Here is a 20,074-nt window from a genome sequence, read left to right on the forward strand (position 1 = left end):
AACATGCTTCGCAAGTTTGTGTCAGACACTGGAAGGGACTGGGACAAATGGCTACCATTCGTGCTGTTCGCCTACAGAGAGGTACCACAAGCATCGACGGGCTTCTCTCCGTTCGAGCTCTTGTATGGATGGCGGGTTCAAGGACCACTGGATCTCCTACGTAAAGGTTGGGAGACTGCTTCATCTGGAGAGGTAACTAAGTCTGAGAAGGGCATTGTCCAGTACGTCCTTGAGATGAGGGACCGCCTGGAGAGCTACAGGGAGCAAGCCCAAGAAAACCTCCGACAGGGACAAAAGGCACAGAAGACATGGTACGACCAACACGCCAGATCCCGAGAATTGAAACCTGGACAAAAGGTTTTGTTACTGCTCCCGACATCGATGAACAAACTACTGATGAAGTGGCAAGGCCCATACACTGTAGTTCGTAAGATGGGACCAGTAACGTATGAAATTCATCACCCTGACAAGGGCAAGACTGTACAAACTTATCACATCAACCTCCTGAAGGAGTGGAGAGAACCACCCAGCAAGCCAGAAACATCGCTGCTGATTCGTGAGGTGGAGGATGATCAGGAGGATGAACAGCCAGAGCCGAAGGTGAGAGAGCCAGCAGAGGTTGATCTCCGTCATTTGGGAGAGGATAAACGAGCTGAGCTGCACCACCTTCTGGGTCGATATCCCTCGTTGTTCCGTCAGAGGCCTGGGCGGACCAACTTGGTACAACACCAGATCCACCTGCTCAATCAGAACCCTTCACGACAGCGACCGTATCGTGTTCCAGAGAGGCTGGTGGCACCTCTGAAAGCAGAGATTGGGACGATGCTAGAGTTGGGAGTTATTGAGCCCTCTAAGAGCGAGTGGAGCAGCCCCATAGTTATCGTCCCGAAGAAGGATGATACATTACGTATCTGCATTGACTTTCGAAAGCTGAATGCTCAGTCAAGGTTTGATGCCTATCCGATGCCACGCATTGATGACCTACTGGAACGTATCGGCCAAGCCAGGTACATTACAACTTTGGATTTATGTAAAGGATACTGGCAAGTTCCCCTGGAGGAGGCGTCCAGACCCTACACGGCATTCCGGACCCCACTGGGACTATACCAGTTCACCGTTCTACCATTCGGGCTGCATGGAGCACCCGCAACATTCCAGCGACTAATGGACCAAGTCCTCAGAGGCTGTGAAGAGTGGTCAGCTGCATATCTGGATGACGTTGTCATATACAGTGCAACTTGGGAGGACCATCTTATACACCTCAGAGAAACCCTGAGCAAGATCCAGGAGGCTGGTCTGACTTTAAATGTGGCAAAATGTGAATGGGCGAAGTCTGAGACCAACTACCTTGGTTACCACCTGGGAAACGGAGAGTTAAAGCCTCAAGTGGACAAGGTAGAAGCTGTTCGACGCAGCCCAAAACCAAGGACAAAAAAGAGGTCAGATCCTTCTTAGGACTGGTGGGGTGGTATCGACGATTCATCCCCAACTTCTCTACCACTGCTGTCCCACTGACCAACCTCCTCTGTAAGAACGTGAAGAACCCGATTATCTGGACTGAGGAATGTGAAATGGCCTTCAACACTCTAAAGAGGCAGATGTGTTCTGGCCCAGTCCTCATAAGTCCGGACTTCACAAAGGCGTTCATTGTTCAGGTAGATGCTTCAGCTGTGGGGATTGGAGCAGTCCTGGCCCAAGGAGACCTGGGCGAAGAGAGGCCCATAGCGTTCCTGAGCCGGAAACTGCTACCCAGAGAAAGCCGATACTCTACAGTGGAGAAGGAAGGTCTGGCAATCAAGTGGGCCTTGGAGAGCCTCAGGTACTACCTGCTAGGAAGGGAGTTTACCCTGGAGACAGATCACCGAGCCCTGACGTGGATCCACACCATGAAGGACCACAACTCCCGGGTGACTAGGTGGTATCTCTCCCTGCAACCCTACCAGTTTAAGGTCAGACATCGACCTGGACCCCAAAACAAAATTGCCGACTACCTGTCCCGAAATCCGGTCAGTTTGCGGCCTGGGGAGGGGGGAGGTGATGTGACAGAGTGACCTGTCCCTGTTGGTTAGCGCAGCACACACACACACACACACACACTCAGCCCAACTTACCTCATCCTCCGTTCTCTGCTGAGGCGTTGTGGGTGCACACGCACGCCATTAGCACGCTGGTCGTCATACACGCAAACATATCCACTCCATTTCCATCCCCGTCAGAATCCACGCTGCGCATAACAACATGCATACATACCTGAGTTGTTTTTCGTTTTGTTTCTATGTTTTGTCATGTTATCGTGTTAATACATACCTGTGTTCCGTGTTTGTCAGCGTCTGTGTTGCCGGTCTTTCGCGTTGCTTCTCCACCATCAGTCGGCCGAACCTGAGCGTCACCCAGCGGCCGGGATAATTAGTGCCGGGATCGCTGTGTGTGGACGCGTCGGCGCGAAGCAACCGGAAGTCGGCTCGTCCACTGTCTTGTTAATATGGGGGGGGGGGGTAATGGAAAGTTGCACTATTATTATGTGTTTATTATTATTTATGTCTATATTTGTATTTGTTATTTTGACTTTATTTTTTTGTTTATATATATTTCGTTATTTTATGTGTGTAAATATTTATGTAATGTTGCAATATACTCACCTGAATACTTACCCACTCATGTTGATGATGGTTTTAACAAAATGGGTGGGGCTTGGACTATAAAGAGGAGCCCCAAATAAGAAAAGGTTGTCAGTTAACCTGGCGAGCAAGCGAGCAAGTGTGGTGCCGTGAGCGATTTATTTGACATTTTGACATTGAGGTAGTTTGCGTGTATATATTTATATATATACATTTTTCTTTCTTTGTTATTTTGTGCAGTTTTTTTTTTTCCTATTTGTTTTTTTTGTTTGTTACTTTTGTAAATAGCTTTGGTTGTTTGTCTACTGGGACTGTTTCACCTCTCGAGCACTGTAAATAAACATCACTTTACACTTACATCTCTGCGAGTATTGCCATATTTTTTTTTTGGATTCTTTTTTTTTTTTTTTTTTGGGGCAAACCCAGTTTCGCCTGACAGCGGGCCTGCGAAGACTCGTTGTCCCACACAGTCATAGAATCTTTTCTTTTGCACAAAATGTTCTAGAGAGAAATGGTTCTTTAGACTATTAAAATGTTATTCACACTAAGAAAAAAAAAAAATAGTGTCAATATCCTATTTGGAACCTTTATTTTTAAGAGTGTTGGCCATTATTCATTAGTACACAATCAACTTTTTCTTGTAGTTACATTTTATCACAAAAGATGATTATTAAATTGTGTTCTACGTAAATAAAGTGTATATATAAGAATTCAAAAATGTGACTGTGGTAACTTGTTTTAACACAATATTACGTGGCCCTGTACCAAATGGAAGCCTAAGCCCTCACAGTCTTCCTCTGAGTCCACATTTTCATGACATAATTCCATTTTGACTGTTGGGTTTAGTCTGCTGTGGAGCTCGATTGATTTTGGGCTCTGGAAAAATGAGCATCCAGGGTGAATATCGGCCATAAAGGGAGTGGATTAGGGCCCGGATTTGGCCTAAGTTCAATTAGGACATTTAAGTAGCTTTTATAAACATTATTGGTGTGTGTCTTGAGAAAACAATGGCACTGATATATTTTAAGATATGCAAGTGCAAGTTGCTTTCAGTTAAACCAGTTCAAACATGCATTTTAGTCCTGGACTAGGCTTAAGCCTTGTCTGTGAAACCAGGGGAAAATTTCTTAAGCTTTATTTCAATTTCATGGGAAAACGTAACTCTTTCTAACTTAAAAACCACCGATTGGCAATTGCTTTCAAGAAATCAACAGATATGTTTTTGATTGGCTACACTGATCAACTCTGCAAAACAAGTTGTAAATAGAAACCTATGACGCTCCCCGGAGCACAATCACCAAATCTTTTTCACCAATATGCTATTACTACAGAGAAAACTGATCGTAGACCAGCAGTTATGGACAGCTTTTTCCTCTAAAAGCAATCAGAAGCAGCAGCAGTCAGAATTCTGTCTCAATTCTGTGCAGTTTCCAGCTGAAATCAACATGGTTGTAAATCACCAACAACTTTTATTCCTTTTCATACAAATTATGATTACATGGAGAGATTAAAAGACTTGTTCCTTGCACTGATCCTCATAGGTCTTAAACACACGCTGCCCATGAGGAACAGTGCAAGGAACAAGGGACAAGTCTTTATTAATTGCGTCTTAATTATCTCTCCCTGTAATCATATTTTGTATGAAAAGGAATAAAAGTTGTTGGTGATTTAAAGCCACTATTGTTGATTTCAGCTGGAAACTAATTAATTTTAAGAAAGTTTGTTGGAGTTTTACAAAACTTTAGGTAGAGATTGTCCAGAGAGTCCAGTATGCAGCTTCCACACTGAATTAAAATGCATTTATCATTCCTGTTTACACAGACAAGTTTTGCAAATACTGTCTTTTTCATATTCATTTTTTACATCGATATTTGAATATATGACGTTTATGTGAAGTGCAGCAGATGAAGTCATGCACACGTAATCTTGTGGCAGCTGCGAATCAGCCTAAAACACAGCTCAGATATTTATACACATCCAGAAAGACTGGACATTCACTCTTCAGGTGATAAACTTTTGATTTATTTTCTTGCTTTCAGTTTTTTCTGTGAGTTTTAGGTATTGTGAGGTTTATGAGCATGTAAGATGGTTTAACTATTAAATAAAACAGAGTTGAGATCTACTTGTTTTATCTACTTATTTTAATAGATTAAAAAAAATAATTAATTTAAATTTAATTAAATTAAATTGCAACCATTTAAGGGAATTTCCATGTGAACTGTGAAATTTAAATGCTGTGTTTTTTTAATTAACAGAATCATTTCTTGTTCTGAAGTTATTAAATATTGTATTGCATTTGTTATTCTGTTAGCATTGTATTGTTAATGCATTAAAATGACCTTTAATTGTAGACATTTAATATTAAAACATTCCGTATTATGTGTAATAACAAGTTTGAAAACTTTTAAATTCAATGCATGAAAAAATGCAAAAGTTTGAATTACATTTTCACTTCTCTCTTCCTGTTGAACGCAGTTGTCTTTTTTTTTTTGAGTTGAGTTGAGTTGATGTTCTGAGCTGAGAAGACAAACACAGAGGAGATGAATAACTGTACAGAGAACTTCACACCTGAAGCATCTACAAACTCCACAACTCATTTTATTGAGCAACTCAATAGTTTAGAAATTTGTCTATTTAGCCTCCATTTCCTGTTTGGTCTTCCTACACACTCTTATGTTATATGGCTCATCGTCACAAAAAGTGGGGTTGCATCAGAGTTCTTCAACCTCAATCTGTCTGTTTGCGAGATTGCCACCTGTCTGAACGCTATATTTTCTCTACTGTCATTTTTGTTATCAAGTCTCACAAGAACTACACATTTCTTGCAAGGACTAGCCATCACTGGTCGTCCTGTGTTTCAGTGTCTGATTTGTGTTGAGCGTTACCTGGCAGTGGTTCATCCTGTAACCTTTCTGAAGTACAAACCTCTCAGATATAGAGTGATCTGCTGTGCTGTGGCTTGGATAAATAGTCTTGGTTCTTGTTTGTTCTGCATGTTTAGTTTAATCTCAAATAATCTTCATGCATATACATGGTTCTACACACTGCAGTTCCTCCTCTTCCTCTCCATCCAGTTGTTTTGTCTTGTGGCTGTTCTCAGAGCTCTGAAGCAGTCAGGACCAGGAGAGAGAAGGAGAGAGAGAGAGGAGGAAAACCACAAGAGAAGAGCGTTTTATATCATTTTAATAACTACTGTGAGCATTGCTATCATGTATTTGCCATATATAATCATAGGATTGTCTTTTGTTTCTTCTCAGCTCTTTATTGCTGAACTCATTGCTTTTAGTTTAATTTGTTATATTTTTGCTGGTTTTGTTCAGCCAGTTCTTTATTTCAAACGAGCTGGAAAACTGTCCTGCCTTTGCGCTCCATAATTTTTTTTTTTTTTTTTTTTTTTTTTTATGTTTAATTTTACTATGCTAAATAAAAAATAAAAATTTGCAAGTATTACATTATCGACTCTCTGATATACATTCAGATTACCTCTATTCTGTGTGTGTTGTTAAAATATAGTTGTACTTAATTTAATTATCTTTTTTCTTTATTAAATGTAAATTACATGTTGTAAACATAACATAACAAAAGCCAATTTTGTTCCTGTTCCTGAGGTATTATTATTATTATTATTATTATTATTATTATTATTATTATTATTAATTACTTTAAGATTTGCATAGGCCTACCTGATGTTTTGTGATTTGTTGCCTATGGAGTCATGCACTCAGCACAGATATTTATACACATACAGAGAGACTGGACATTCACTCTTCAGGTGATAAACATTTTATTAATTTTCTTGTTTTCAGCTTAATAATATGCAATATGTTTTTGTAAGATGGTTAAATTTTAGCTAAAACAGATCAGATACCTAAAATATTTTGGTAACACTTTACTTGAAGGGGTGTGCATAAGACTGACATGACACCTTCATAATCATGACATGACATGTGTCATGAATATGAATGAGGTTTTATGAATGTTTATAACAACTGTCATTAAGTGTCATTCGCTCAAGTATGTCATTTTTAATGCAAAGATGACATTGTTTGAGATGTCCGAGTTATGACAACTTGACATAAACCAATACATCGTAACCTGTCAGTGTCTTTGTCATGACAACTTGACATCATTTAGCTTTATGGGTTAACATTGCATTAAACTGTCATGTAGTTGGTTTTGACATGAGGCCATTATAATAGTGTCATAAATATGTATCTTGAGCTCAAGTACAGTGGTACAAATTGAACTTGTCATTAAAATTTCATTAAGTGACAATACTCTGACAAATAATTTTATAACAGCGTCATAACTATTTTTCATTTCATGTTTTTTTTTGTTTTTATTTTTTGTTTTTTTAAGTTTCCTCCAACAGAAGGTCAGATAATTTCAAATTTCGTAAAAAAGATTACACTGTTATAAAATAATGGTAACACTTTATTTTAGGGTCTTTTAACTAGTTGCTTATTACTATTAGCATTCATATGGCTAAACTATTGGCTGTTTATTAGTACTTATAAAGCACATATTAATGCCTTATTCTGCATGATCTTATTCTACATTCTTAATCCTACCCAATACCTAAACCTAATAATTACCTATTATAAGCAGTAAATTAAGAGTTTATTGAGGGAAAAGTCATAGTTAATCGTTTATATATGTGTTCCCTATACTGAAATGTTACCAAAATAATGTAATGTAATAAGCTAAGTAGTTTTTTTAAGTTTGATAATTAATCTGCTATGTCATGTTTATGACAGGTTATCATGTTTTGCTAATGTCACGTTGTCATGACAAAGACACTGACAGGTTATGATGTGTTGGTTTATGTCAAGTTGTCGTAAGAAAGACATCTCAAACAATGTCATCTTTGCATTAAAAATGACATAATTGAGCGAATGACATTTAATGACAGTTGTCATAAACATTCATAAAACCTCCTTCATATTCATGACACGTGTCATGTCAAGATTATGAAGGTGTCATGTCAGTCTTATGCACACCCCTTCAAGTAAAGTGTTACCAATATTTTTAAAACTAATGTGAAAGACAGTTAGAACAGATTAGAATTTTTATGCAATGCTATAGGTTATGTAAGGACATTATTTGAAGTAGCCATTTCATATCCTGAGGTTATATGATATTTGATAGAATTTCCCTAAAGTTATTTGGCCGTAAATTCCAGTCACCTTTATTTATATAGTGCTTTTTACAATACAGATTGTTTCAAATCAGTTTTACAGTGATAACAGACAAATAATTCAACATAGTTTGTTTTGGCTGAATTACATTTTCTCTTTCCTATTGATCACAGCTGCTATATTTGTTTATACATTTCTTTAGTTTTTGAGCTAAAAGAAAAGAACTGAAGACATGAATAACTCTACAGTGAACTTCTCCACACCTGAAGCATCTACAAACTCCACAACTCTGATGGACAGTCTGAACATTTATATACATGGCATCAATGTATTGTTTGGTCTTCCTACACACTCCTATGTTATATGGCTTATCGTCACAGGATCAGGAGTTGCATGCTCTCTTTGTTTTCTAAATATTAATTTTTGTACTGGGTTTTTACATCTAACAACATTAACAAATTTTTTGATAGGAATATCCATCACTGGTCGTCCTCTGTTTCAGTGTCTGATCTGTGTTGAGCGTTGCCTGGCAGTGGTTCATCCTGTAACCTTTCTGAAGTACAAACCTCTCAGATATAGAGTGATCTGCTGCACTGTGGCCTGGATAACCACTCTTGGATCCTGTGTGTACTGCATCTTTACTGTAGGCTTATTTTATATGTATATATGGTTCTATGTGATTCAGTCCCTCCTCTTCCTTTCCATCCAGTTGTTTTGTCTTGTGGCTGTTCTCAGAGCTCTGAAGCAGTCAGGACCAGGAGAGAGAAGGAGAGAGAGGGGAGGAAAACCTCATGATGAAGAGCATTTCTTCTCATTATAATAACAACTGTAAGCGTGATCATTTTCTATATGCCATTTACTATCTCAGGGTTCTTTTTCATTCTAACAAGGAAGTATATTAAGGAACTTTTTTCTCTGAGTTTTATTTGTAATGTACTTATTAGGTTTGTTCAGCCTGCTCTTTATCTGCACCGGGTTGGAAAAATCTTCTGTCTTTGCTCTCCATAATTTTTTTTTTTTTTTTTTTTTTTTTTTTTAATACCCTTGGCAGGAAAATTTGTAAATTACTGTTTTACACATTCAAATTAATTTTCCTGTTCTTCCTTACCTCAAAACATGTTAATGTGAGACTGAGAATTCCATAACCGGGAAGCAACAACAGAAAAAGACAAATTATCCTTTTAATAGAGAAAATGACTGGCAACCAGGCTTTATCCTCACCTAACCAATGTCGTTCATAAAAAAATTCCCCATTAACTTGCCTACCTTGCCTAACTTGCCTACCTTGCATTTAACACTCACAAAAAAATGCGTTGCAGATGTTAAATGTGTTGCACCTGTTCAGGCCTGTTTTAGATTTATGAATATTGTTTGAGAAGTCTCATTGTATGTTTAGGAAAATAAGATTATATAACAATCACTGTGCTTGTGTTAGCCTTTGTATTGATGCTGTAATTGTGAGTTGATGAATGTTATTCAAATGTTGCTTGGTGAACAATATCAATCTTAATCAAAATAAGTCAGTCATGTCTGATGAAATACAAACTAAAAGATGAAAACATGGTTATGGAGAATACATTCGCCAAAGAATTGTGATTAGATTCATTAGATAATCAAGGCAGTTTCCTTGTCAAAATGGTCATTTACTTCATAAATATAAATAAAGTATCAACATTCAAAATATATTGTTGTTTTCAAATTCATTTTTTTTACTTTTAATATTTGCATATCTGGTATTTCATGTGACATGTAACAGATGATGCCTTGCTCACATGTTATTTTGACAGCTGTGAAGTCAGTCTACAAAACACAGCACAGAGATTTATACACATCCAGAGAGACTGGACATTCACTCTTCAGGTGATAAACTTTTGATTATAATTTTGTTGTTTTTTACTCCTACAATATGATTTGATTGTTCATGTAAACATATATGAAAGTAAACAGTATTTTATTTGGTAAAATAGAGTCATTTATGTTCTAAATTGTTTAATATTGGTTTGTGTTTCTCTTATGCTATTCGGTTATTTAAATGTGTAGTGCAGAATTATTCAGCGTTGTTAAAGTGACCTGCATTAACTTACCTGTAATTCTTTTTCTATTATTTTGTAATTGTCTGGAATTACACACTGTTTGAAAACTTTATCATTTAATGGTTATTTCCAATCCCCCCACTACCTACCAACCAACCAACCAACCCACCGATTAGATAGATAGATAGATAGATAGATAGATACTGTAGATAGATAGATAGATAGATAGATTCACTTTATTTTGATGGCCCCTTTAAAACATTCTGTTGACTATAAGTAATGTTGCACCTACATGTCTGCAAGGTTATTTAATCTTACATTTATGGTCCCAGTTCATGCCTCATTCTCAGTTTGTCTTTTTCACTCATTGAATGCATAGGCCTATGGGAAAGAGTCATGAACATGAAGCCAATCCGTTCACAAAACCTCCTCCCAGACTTACTTCAGTACAGGGCTTTTAAACATGTTCAGGGGGTGGTGTAACAATTGTCCAATGAGAATATACTTTCATGATATAGGAATGTGGTACATATAGAAAAACAAGTCTAAATATGGTCAACATCTGGTCCAGTGCCCCTGCCTGCCTGGGGATCCAAGAAGACCCCATCTATAAAAGGCAAGGACCATTTCTTGGCTGCTTTCCAAGAAACACACACACATATATACATTGTGTACATTAAAACCAGATGTGTGACGAAACCATAACATCTAGTCTCCGTTCTACCCTTGCATCCATGAAGACTAGGTGAGGGAAAACAGGGAGAAACAGGGAAAGAAAAGAGTCAGGCTTATAAGAATATCTATCAGTTCCCCCATTTGATCATAAAATGATCACTTAATCATAGCATGACTTTTCCTCACAACACTTAATCACTTTCCTTGACCTTCAATAAGCTTTTTACTATATTCTACAACAGTGGGTAAAAATTCACTGTAGACAACTATTTTGTCATCTTCCGCATCTAAATGTCTTCGTTCTGTGCTTCAGCATCAGGGTGATTTAATCAGTTTCTGCTGAATTTCTCTTTTTGCTGCTAAGCACTGTGGTGCTCGTCGATCCTTCATCTGTTTTTAGATGCTCTTGATCAGTTGGAGCAAACAGTGGGCTTTTAAGCCTCCAGTTGAGTCTGCTCAGTTTCCTCGTTGGTCCCCCTAAGGAACTCTTCTGCCTCTACCAGGGTTAGAGGCACGCCTGGTGTGAACTCAGGGTGTTCCACTTTTCAGCTCTGCGCATAGTGTGCTCATGAACCTCACTCCGCCACTCAGATAGTCTTCTCTTGTGGTCACAACCAGGTGTCAGTCAAATCTGGTTCTATGAAGATACCGCATTCCATCTCCTGACAGCATCTACTCGTACCTTATACCTATATATGATGATAGATAGATATACAGTAGATAGATAGATAGAGGAGACATGGAGGACACACACACAAAATAACAAGACCAAAACAAGGCAATAGCATTGTCATTTTTCATACCGTAAAAATACATCAGTACCCAGATTGTAGGACAAACATTTTTTGTATTAAATTGGTGATGAACTGAGAAATCATATTTTAAGAATATCCTGTAAGTTTCAGAGCTGAAAACTCCTTTGTAACTACAATAAAATTTTAATTGACACCAGACCCAGCAAACGACAGGATTTACAAAGTGGGGATCTATGACTTCAAAGCGGGCAGCAAGCACTGCCTCTGCAGAAGAAGATCAACGCCTACTTCATCACTGCCTGTTTAGCCCTGCCTACCGAATCGCGCATGACATGCAATAGAATAGGTAGCCTATAAGTAAGTAACATAGGCCTATATGTTGCTAAACCGAATTGAGCTACTAAGTAATAAACATGCCATTGAGGATTACAAAATATTGTGCAGTGCTTGGTTATGCAACATGTAAGTAACTGTGTTAATTCTAATGCCTGATCTGATATTAATGATTCATGTACAGTCAGATGTTCTTTGTCTGTGTCAGTAAATCAAACAAGTGACTAAACATCAACTTGCGTATTTCTCTTAGTAGGATGAAAATAATCTGTTATTTAACAGTAAATAAATAAGAAAACGATCAAAGAAAGTTCCTTTTGCAATCGTTAGAGCAGCACGCTTAAGCTGTCAATCAAACAGCATGCATTTATAATGACTGATGCTCAACTCCCATTTTATTCAAAGAATCTTAGTTATATCACGTTTGCCTAGAAATTGAGTTTCAATGACGAGATCACTGCTTTCATTCACTCAACATGTCTGTGATCAGCTACAATGTAATCAATGTAATCATCACTGCAATCTTTCATGCCACAATCTAAATATTTAAGCCTTGAGAGCTGTAATAGTAAAAACGCACTAAAAGAGAAAATAATACTTGGCTATTTCAGATGGAAAGATGTCAGCCAATCACAGCAGTGGGCGTTTACACTAAAGTCTCTCAGCAAACACGCCTCTTAAAACAGAGTGTTCAAACTAAAATCAGAGTAGGAAAAATGCATTTTATAAAATGACAATTTTGGATGTAAAAGCATTAACATCATAAGTGTACCCCAGAAAACATTATAAAACAATAAAACAATGCAGTTCATGACCCCTTTAACAAAACTGCTTTATCTGTGAATGGAAATTTTAAAATGCTGTTAGAGACAAAATATATTTACTCATCAGCAGTGACAGTAGTAACCTGTGGAAAAAATTAATGTGGGGTGAGGGCTGTCCATTTTTTCATTACCACCAATACATGGAGCAGGGTTTGAACCCATGTCATTCCAGTTTCTGTCATTACCATACATTGGTTTTTGCTATCTGATTTCCTCTTCATTTTTGGCGCTATACAGTGCATTTCAAAATGATTAACCAATGCTTTTCTACATGGACAACACTCAGACCACTTTAAAATGTTAACAATCACAATGTATTTCATACACCTGTCACAGAATTAGCTTGAGGGAATTCTGCAAATGGAATTCATCATGACATTCTGAAAAGGAAGAGTTAGATGTGCGCTGCGCAAGTGTGGCACTGCCACAACAACAACCCAGGCCAGGATTGTTAACCCAAATTCATCCATGGCCATTATTCCATTTATTCCATTGGACATTGGACATTATCCAATTTGTGTGCCCACTTCAAAAATTTGTTTACAGCTGTTTATGGCATTTGATTTGCCTTGGTGCACTATCACTCTCACACACTTTCACACTTTTTCACACCCCCATTTTCTGGCCAGAAAATCATCTCTTTTTTGTCACTGTCTCCACAGACAGTGAACTGAATAGGGAATGTATATGGTTACAGGTGAAATATCACCAAGTCCAATCGAATAACACCACTTCGATTTCGATGGAAACTACTGAACGTAGGCACTGTGGCATTCCCTGTGCGACAGTGTCTAAGCAGTTAGACTCATACAGTCAGACGAAGTCAGCCGCAATGGTTTGAGATTTCTTAATATCTAATTGATCATATAATCTTTTAAACCTAGGCATGCCACCGTTAGAAGAACCAATTCAAATTTCTTGAATGCAATTTTTTCATTCATTTGTCCAATATAATTTCATTTTCATTATTAATTTGGTGTTGCTCATGAGCTGTTCTGATAAAAGTTTGGAGATCTCCACATATTCTTGGATCCATGGCCAAACATCATGTAATCGTAATCCCTGTCAATGACAGCATCTGTAATTTCATAAATTAGGAATTAGGCTATTAGTTCAATTTATCCCTAAAAATATAAATAAACCAAGATGAGGTGACCAATATTATGGCTTTACCATCCACAGTTTGTTCTAGGACACTTTGTGCCCCAATTGTAATCTTTTTTGTTCAAAGAACTCTGTAACATGCTTTATAGGAAGCTCTGTTTTACGAGCAGAGTCTACACTTTCTCTCTCTACAGTTCACAGCCGCACCAGTGATCTAATTTAACATTTTACCCTAGATTTTATGAAAGATCTCCTAACTAGACTAAGTCCAGTCCAAAGTTTTAACTGATTTATGAATCAGATCAAACACTTAGCTTCATTTAAGGTTGGACTGGTGCCTATCAAAAGAAAGCAGAGTGTTGTTAGTTTATCAAAGCATAAAGAACTGCTATGAGACCAGTAAATAACCAAGCTACAAATTAATGTGACAAATCAAAATTTTAGGCGGTCTCTGTAGTGCTCATTAAATATGCAGTACCTGCACACAAGGGAAGGGATAGAAGTCTTGCTTGATCTTCAGTCAGTTGAATGCGTTACTTTTCTCAGATTCATCTGGTAGTTCTGAGATTTCTGTAGGACTGCTGTTCTGTAGCACTGGACCTTCTGAAAGAGTCTTTCATTTTCACATGTCGTTCTCTTCATCCAGTGAACTTTGTCAGTCTGTGATGAGGATCTGATGAGAGCACTGGAGGTCTGGAAGATGCAGTTGTGTCTCTGTCTTTCTTCTCAGGGCATCTTGTTGCATTGTCATTTCTCCAAGTCCAGCCCCTCTGAGATACAGTATCAATTTTCTCTTTCAGGGGTGGAGCTGATGGTCCATCCAGCCGTGTGCCGTCTTCTCTCTCCCTCGTTAAGTGCACAGCATAGGTGTTCTTTATTTTGGCAACATCCCAGAAGCCATGGTCTGCTTTCTAAAAAATGAACACTCAAGAGAGAGCCGCATGTAAATTCCAACCACAATTGTATATGAGCAATCTGATTTGCTTTTTAATTACCTCTTTCAAATGTCTCTTAATTTTATCATCTGGTTGACAATAGCAGTTCCTCATTTTTATTTTAATAAAGCAAGTTCTTCTTTGCAGAAAAGCAAGCAATTTCTTCTTTGCAGAATGCAGAAAAGAGCAATAAGCTATTCTGAAATATATCTGAGATCACTACAAATAAATAATCCTCACAAATTCATCAGCATAATGTATTCTGTTATAAAGTCAGACTTCAATCTCAATCTAGTAATACTAAATATAAGTTGGCAACCGTCAAAAATATTTTTTCTTTTTATGTTGAGCTCAAAACATCTACTTAAATTAGTCACCCAATCTGGATCTTATTCAACACAATGCAGAAGTTATTCTTCAAATAACAAAATCTTAAAATCTCTGCCATACATCAATTTTCATACTGTCTCCCAGGGATAACGAGTATAAATACAGATGTCTGTACATAACAGGATTATACTATATCTTTTATATTAATTTAATATTGTCCTATTTATTTGTTTCTCTATTTAACTCTTGAGATTATTTCATTTAAAGTATGGTCTTTAATTTATATCCAAGCCAAGATAAATCAAAATCTCATAATTCTAATCAGCCAAAATATCTAAATACAATTGCACATATCTGCGCTATCCCCCATTGTCAAATATCTAATCAACAGAATTTTGATATTTGACTCCTAATTCACCATGGATTTCACATACAACTGCTTTTAAGATCAGCAGCCCCTCAATCTAACACAGGAGGGACAGAACATGATCTGCTTCATAACTTCACTGAATCAAAGTGAACTTGAATTCTTATTTGTAGCTCTAATGTTCTGTCTCCTGTCCAGATCAATTTTTTTATGCAAATTTTAAAGATTTAATTTAGAAGTTCAAGTTAATGCCTTGCAAGGACTTCACAACACCATTTTCTTTAAAGTCATTCAAAATTCATTCAATCGTGAAAAAGGACTGAGAGATATCCTAAGGAATAGGAAAACCAGGAAAAGAAATAAAATCTCTTCACACATATAATCATCTATTCCTTCTTCCCACGCTCAAAAACGTGAGGATAACACTAATGACAAAAAGGGTGATCAATCCTCTTTTTTGTCCTTCCCATATTTATTCAAATACGAGGATAACCAACTTTTACCAAATATGGCAAAAATCGCGGCACGGAAATTTAAGGATAAATTTCTCAACAGACAGTAAGATGCACTTAAGCATTTTATTTCTTACCTGTCTGGAGAAATCCCGGACGAGCCCCCAAATTGCAAGGTTATTTAATCTTACATTTATGGTCCCAGTTCATGCCTCATTCTCAGTTTGTCTTTTTCACTCATTGAATGCATAGGCCTATGGGAAAGAGTCATGAACATGAAGCCAATCCGTTCACAAAACCTCCTCCCAGACTTACTTCAGTACAGGGCTTTTAAACATGTTCAGGGGTGGTGTAACAATTGTCCAATGAGAATATACTTTCATGATATAGGAATGTGGTACATATAGAAAAACAAGTCTAAATATGGTCAACATCTGGTCCAGTGCCCCTGCCTGCCTGGGGATCCAAGAAGACCCCATCTATAAAAGGCAAGGACCATTTCTTGGCTGCTTTCCAAGAAACACACACACATATATACATTGTGTACATTAAAACCAGATGTGTGACGAAACCATAACATCTAGTCTCCGTTCTACCCTTGCATCCATGAAGACTAGGTGAGGGAAAACAGGGAGAAACAGGGAAAGAAAAGAGTCAGGCTTATAAGAATATCTATCAATGTCTAACTCTTATTAGAGTATTAATACAGTATTAGTAGACTGTTAGGGTTAGGTTTAGAATAAGTTGACATGTACCTGCAAAGTTACTTATAGTCAGTAGAATGTCTGTTGGGGGTCCATCACAAAACATATTTAGCAAATATTAAGCAGGCAGTGTACTAATGAGAGTAAGTTGACATGTAAAGTTATTTATAGTCAACAGAATGTGCAAAAGGGACCATCAAAATAAAGTGTTACCAAATAACTAAATAAATGTGTTACCAAATAAATAAATAAAATAAAATAACATCAGTTTATGTGCCATCTGAACTGCATTTACACTTCTCTCTTTTCCTGTAGATCACGGCTGCAATATTATTTATAGCTAGATATTGTGAGCTGAAAGGATGAATAACTCTACAGTAAACTTTGCCACACCAGAAGCATCATATTTGCTTGGACTAGTGGACAGTAGAATATTTGTCTTCAGCATCAGTTTCCTGTTTGGTCTTCCTACACACTCCTATGTAATATGGCTCATCATCAGAGGAGCAGGAAGTGGAGTTGCAGCAGAGTTTTTCTTCTTCAACCTCTCTGTTTGTGAGATTGGTAACAGCCTCAATTCAATGTTCGGTCTACTGTCGTACTTGTTTGCAAGTTTGACAGTATTAACGTATTTTTTGCAAGGACTAGGCATCATTGGCCGTCCTCTGTTTCAGTGTCTGATGTGTGTTGAGCGTTACCTGGCAGTGATTCATCCTGTAACCTTTCTGAAATACAAACCTCTCAGATATAGAGTGATCTGCTGCACTGCGGCCTGGATAACCACTCTTGGTTCTTGTTTATTCTGCATCTTTACTTTAATATCATTCAACATGGAGGCATATGTATGGTTTTTCTCAACAGCATTCCTATTCTTCCTCTCCATCCAGTTGTTTTGTCTTGCGGCTGTTCTCAGAGCTCTGAAGCAGTCAGGACCAGGAGAGAGAAAGAGAGAGAGGGAGAAAGAAAACCACATGAAGAGAAGAGGATTTTATCTTATTCTGATATCAACAATGAACATAGTAATTCAATATGTACCATTTACTATCACAGGATTCTTTGTCATTCTAACTCAAAAGGATATTCTTGACATTTGGTTTCCTGCTTTTCTTTGTTATGTGCTGGCTGGTTTTGTGCAGCCTGTTCTTTATTTACAACAGGCTGGAAAACTTTTCTGCCTCTCTTCTTCATAAAACGTGGTCTTGTAGTATTGTACGTTTGTTTGTTTGTTCTGCGTGTTCATCTCGGTGAATACTACAGTACAAATGTGGTTCCTCACACTGTTGTTTCTACTCTTCGTCTACATCCAGTTGTTTTGTCTTGTGGCTGTTCTCAGAGCTCTGAAGCGGTCAGGACCAGACAGAAACAAGGACAACTATCTTGACTTTGTTCTCTGTAAAACATTAAATTAGTTCAATTACTAAACTTGTTTTGACTTGCAAATGAATTTTCACACCAATCAAGATTAACCTGTCATTTGGTGTTCTGTTTATTTAGAGAGATCCTCCACCTCACTGATTTACTAATGAATGAAATCCTTGAATGTCTTATTGTGCATTCAGATTAGCTCTATCCTGTGTGTGGTTAAATTTATTTTTTTCAAATAAATTGTTTCACTAGTAACATAGCATTGCCCTTTTTAATTCTAGAGGGTTGTCTAAGAAATTATTTCACTTAACATGAAATGAAATGAAATTACACAAAAATGGCTTATATTTGACATGCTAAAAATTACATTGCAGGTGTTAAATGTGTTGCACACCTATGCAGGCCAGTGTCAATATATATTGTATATATTGTAAATTGCATTGAAATAAATGTTCATTTGATAAATGTTGTTTAAATGTTTCTTGGTGATAAATGTCAAGTCAAGATAAATTATAGGTGAAAAATCAACATTCGCTCAGCTTTTCAGAGATGCAGCGTGGAGATGTCGTTTTTATTACATAACAGGTAACCAGATTCATCCACACTCAGTCATGCAGAGCTAACGCACAACCAAAACAATGTTCTTCTGCAAAATGCATTCAGTTTTAACCGCTAGAGGGTGAAAAGTTAAATGGTGTACCTTTAAAGATGGTCCCATAAAAGTAATGCCTTTTGCATTAATGTAATTGAGTTGTAAGCATTCAATGTGCAAATTTTCTAAGATGCATTTTCTTTTCTGATCTATGTTTACTTATAAGGCTATCCATCTTTTTCAAGATCATGTTCACTCATAATATTTTATGTTCATATAATATTGTCATATCTGGTTCATGCACATACATTATTTTGACAGCCATGAAGTCAGATTATGAAACACAGCACAAATTTATATAGATAGACTGGGCATTCACTCTTCAGGTGATTGTTGAGATCTACTTGTTATATGTACTGAAAATTTTGTGAAAAACCTTGTAAGAATGTAAAAGCAATTTAAGGGAAATATTTAATCAGAGTGGAAACCTATGTAAGTAAAATACTTTTTTTTTAATGAAAAAAATTATTTAATGTTTTTAAGTCTTTTAATATTGGATTGCATTTCGGTTATTTGGGTGTTGTGTAGTGCAGAATTACTCACAGTGGTGTATGAAAGTGACTTAAAATTAAGTTAAGAATAAATCACCTGGAAATGTTACAGCATATTATTTAGAACCTTTTTTCACAAAGTTTGAATTACAGTTTCACTTCTCTCTTCCTGTTGATCACAGCTGTCATATTTTTAATGTGTATTTCTTGTCTTACCAAACTGAGAAGACAAACACAGAGAAGATGAATCATTCTACAGTGAACTTCACCACAACTGAAACACTGATGAACTCCACAACTCTGTCCTTTCGGTTAGTGGATAGACGGGACATTTTTCTTTGCAGCATCAATTTCCTGTTTGGTCTTCCTACACACTCCTATGTTATATGGCTTATCATCACAGGAGCAGGAAGTGGAGTTGCATCAGAGTTCTTCAACCTCAATCTCTCTGTTTGTGAGATTGGTATCTGTTTGAATTGTTTGCTCTACACTGTTAAAAATAAATGTAAATTTACAGGTTATGGTCTGTATTTTTTTACAGTGTATATACTTGATAGTTGTACTTGGTTTTCACATCTCAAGGCATTAACATATTTGTTATTAGGACTAGCCAGCACTGGTCGTACTCTGTTTCAGTGTCTGATGTGTGTTGAGCGTTACCTGGCAGTGGTTCATCCTGTAACCTTTCTGAAGTTCAAACCTCTCAGATATAGAGTGATCTGCTGCAATGTGGCCTGTATAATCACTCTTGGATCCTGTTTGTGCTCCATGTTTAGTTTAATCTCAAATAACATTCATATATGGTTCTTTTTGATTCAGTATATACTCTTCCTCTCCATCCAGTTGTTTTGTCTTGTGGCTGTTCTCAGAGCTCTGAAGCAGTCTGGACCAGGAGAGAGAAGGAGAGATAGCATTTTAAAAGACAAGAGAAGAGCATTTTATCTTATACTAATAACTACTGTGAGCATGATTATTATCTATGTGCCATTTATTATCTCAGGATTCTCTTTCATTCTGACACAACACTTTATTAGGGTACTTTTTTCTTATGGTTTTATTTGTTATGTTCTGGCTGGTTTTGTTCAGCCTGTTCCTTATCTGCGCCGGACTGGAAAACTCTCCTGTTTTTGCTCTCCATAAAAACATTCAATTGTTCAATCTTAATAAGTTAAATGAACCTTCTTCTTCTTTTTTTTTTTTTTTTTCTTGTTTTGTTTAAAACTTTAAATGAATTGTTTTCTAAGACATCAAAACATGGTAAATGGATAGCTAACCCAAAAATTAAAATTCTGTTATTA

General features: G+C 37.0%; 1 protein-coding gene and 2 long non-coding RNA genes across 3 annotated transcripts in view; all 3 read right to left on the reverse strand.

The window, feature by feature from the left end:
* The window catches only part of LOC125253453 (urokinase plasminogen activator surface receptor-like), a 551,125-nt gene that overhangs the window by 279,832 nt on the left and 251,219 nt on the right, over nt 1-20,074 (reverse strand). The window lies entirely within an intron of this gene.
* LOC125253461 lies at nt 1,525-3,055 on the reverse strand. Its single transcript, XR_007181449.1, has 3 exons — nt 2,308-3,055; nt 1,896-2,224; nt 1,525-1,662 (listed from the first exon to the last, which is right to left on the reverse strand). It is a non-coding gene; the product is annotated as an uncharacterized LOC125253461 (long non-coding RNA).
* Nucleotides 10,008-14,388, reverse strand: LOC125253462. Its single transcript, XR_007181450.1, has 2 exons — nt 13,959-14,388; nt 10,008-11,153 (listed from the first exon to the last, which is right to left on the reverse strand). It is a non-coding gene; the product is annotated as an uncharacterized LOC125253462 (long non-coding RNA).

This window comes from Megalobrama amblycephala, linkage group LG18 (assembly GCF_018812025.1).
Source record: "Megalobrama amblycephala isolate DHTTF-2021 linkage group LG18, ASM1881202v1, whole genome shotgun sequence".
Classification (NCBI taxonomy): Eukaryota; Metazoa; Chordata; class Actinopteri; order Cypriniformes; family Xenocyprididae; genus Megalobrama; species Megalobrama amblycephala.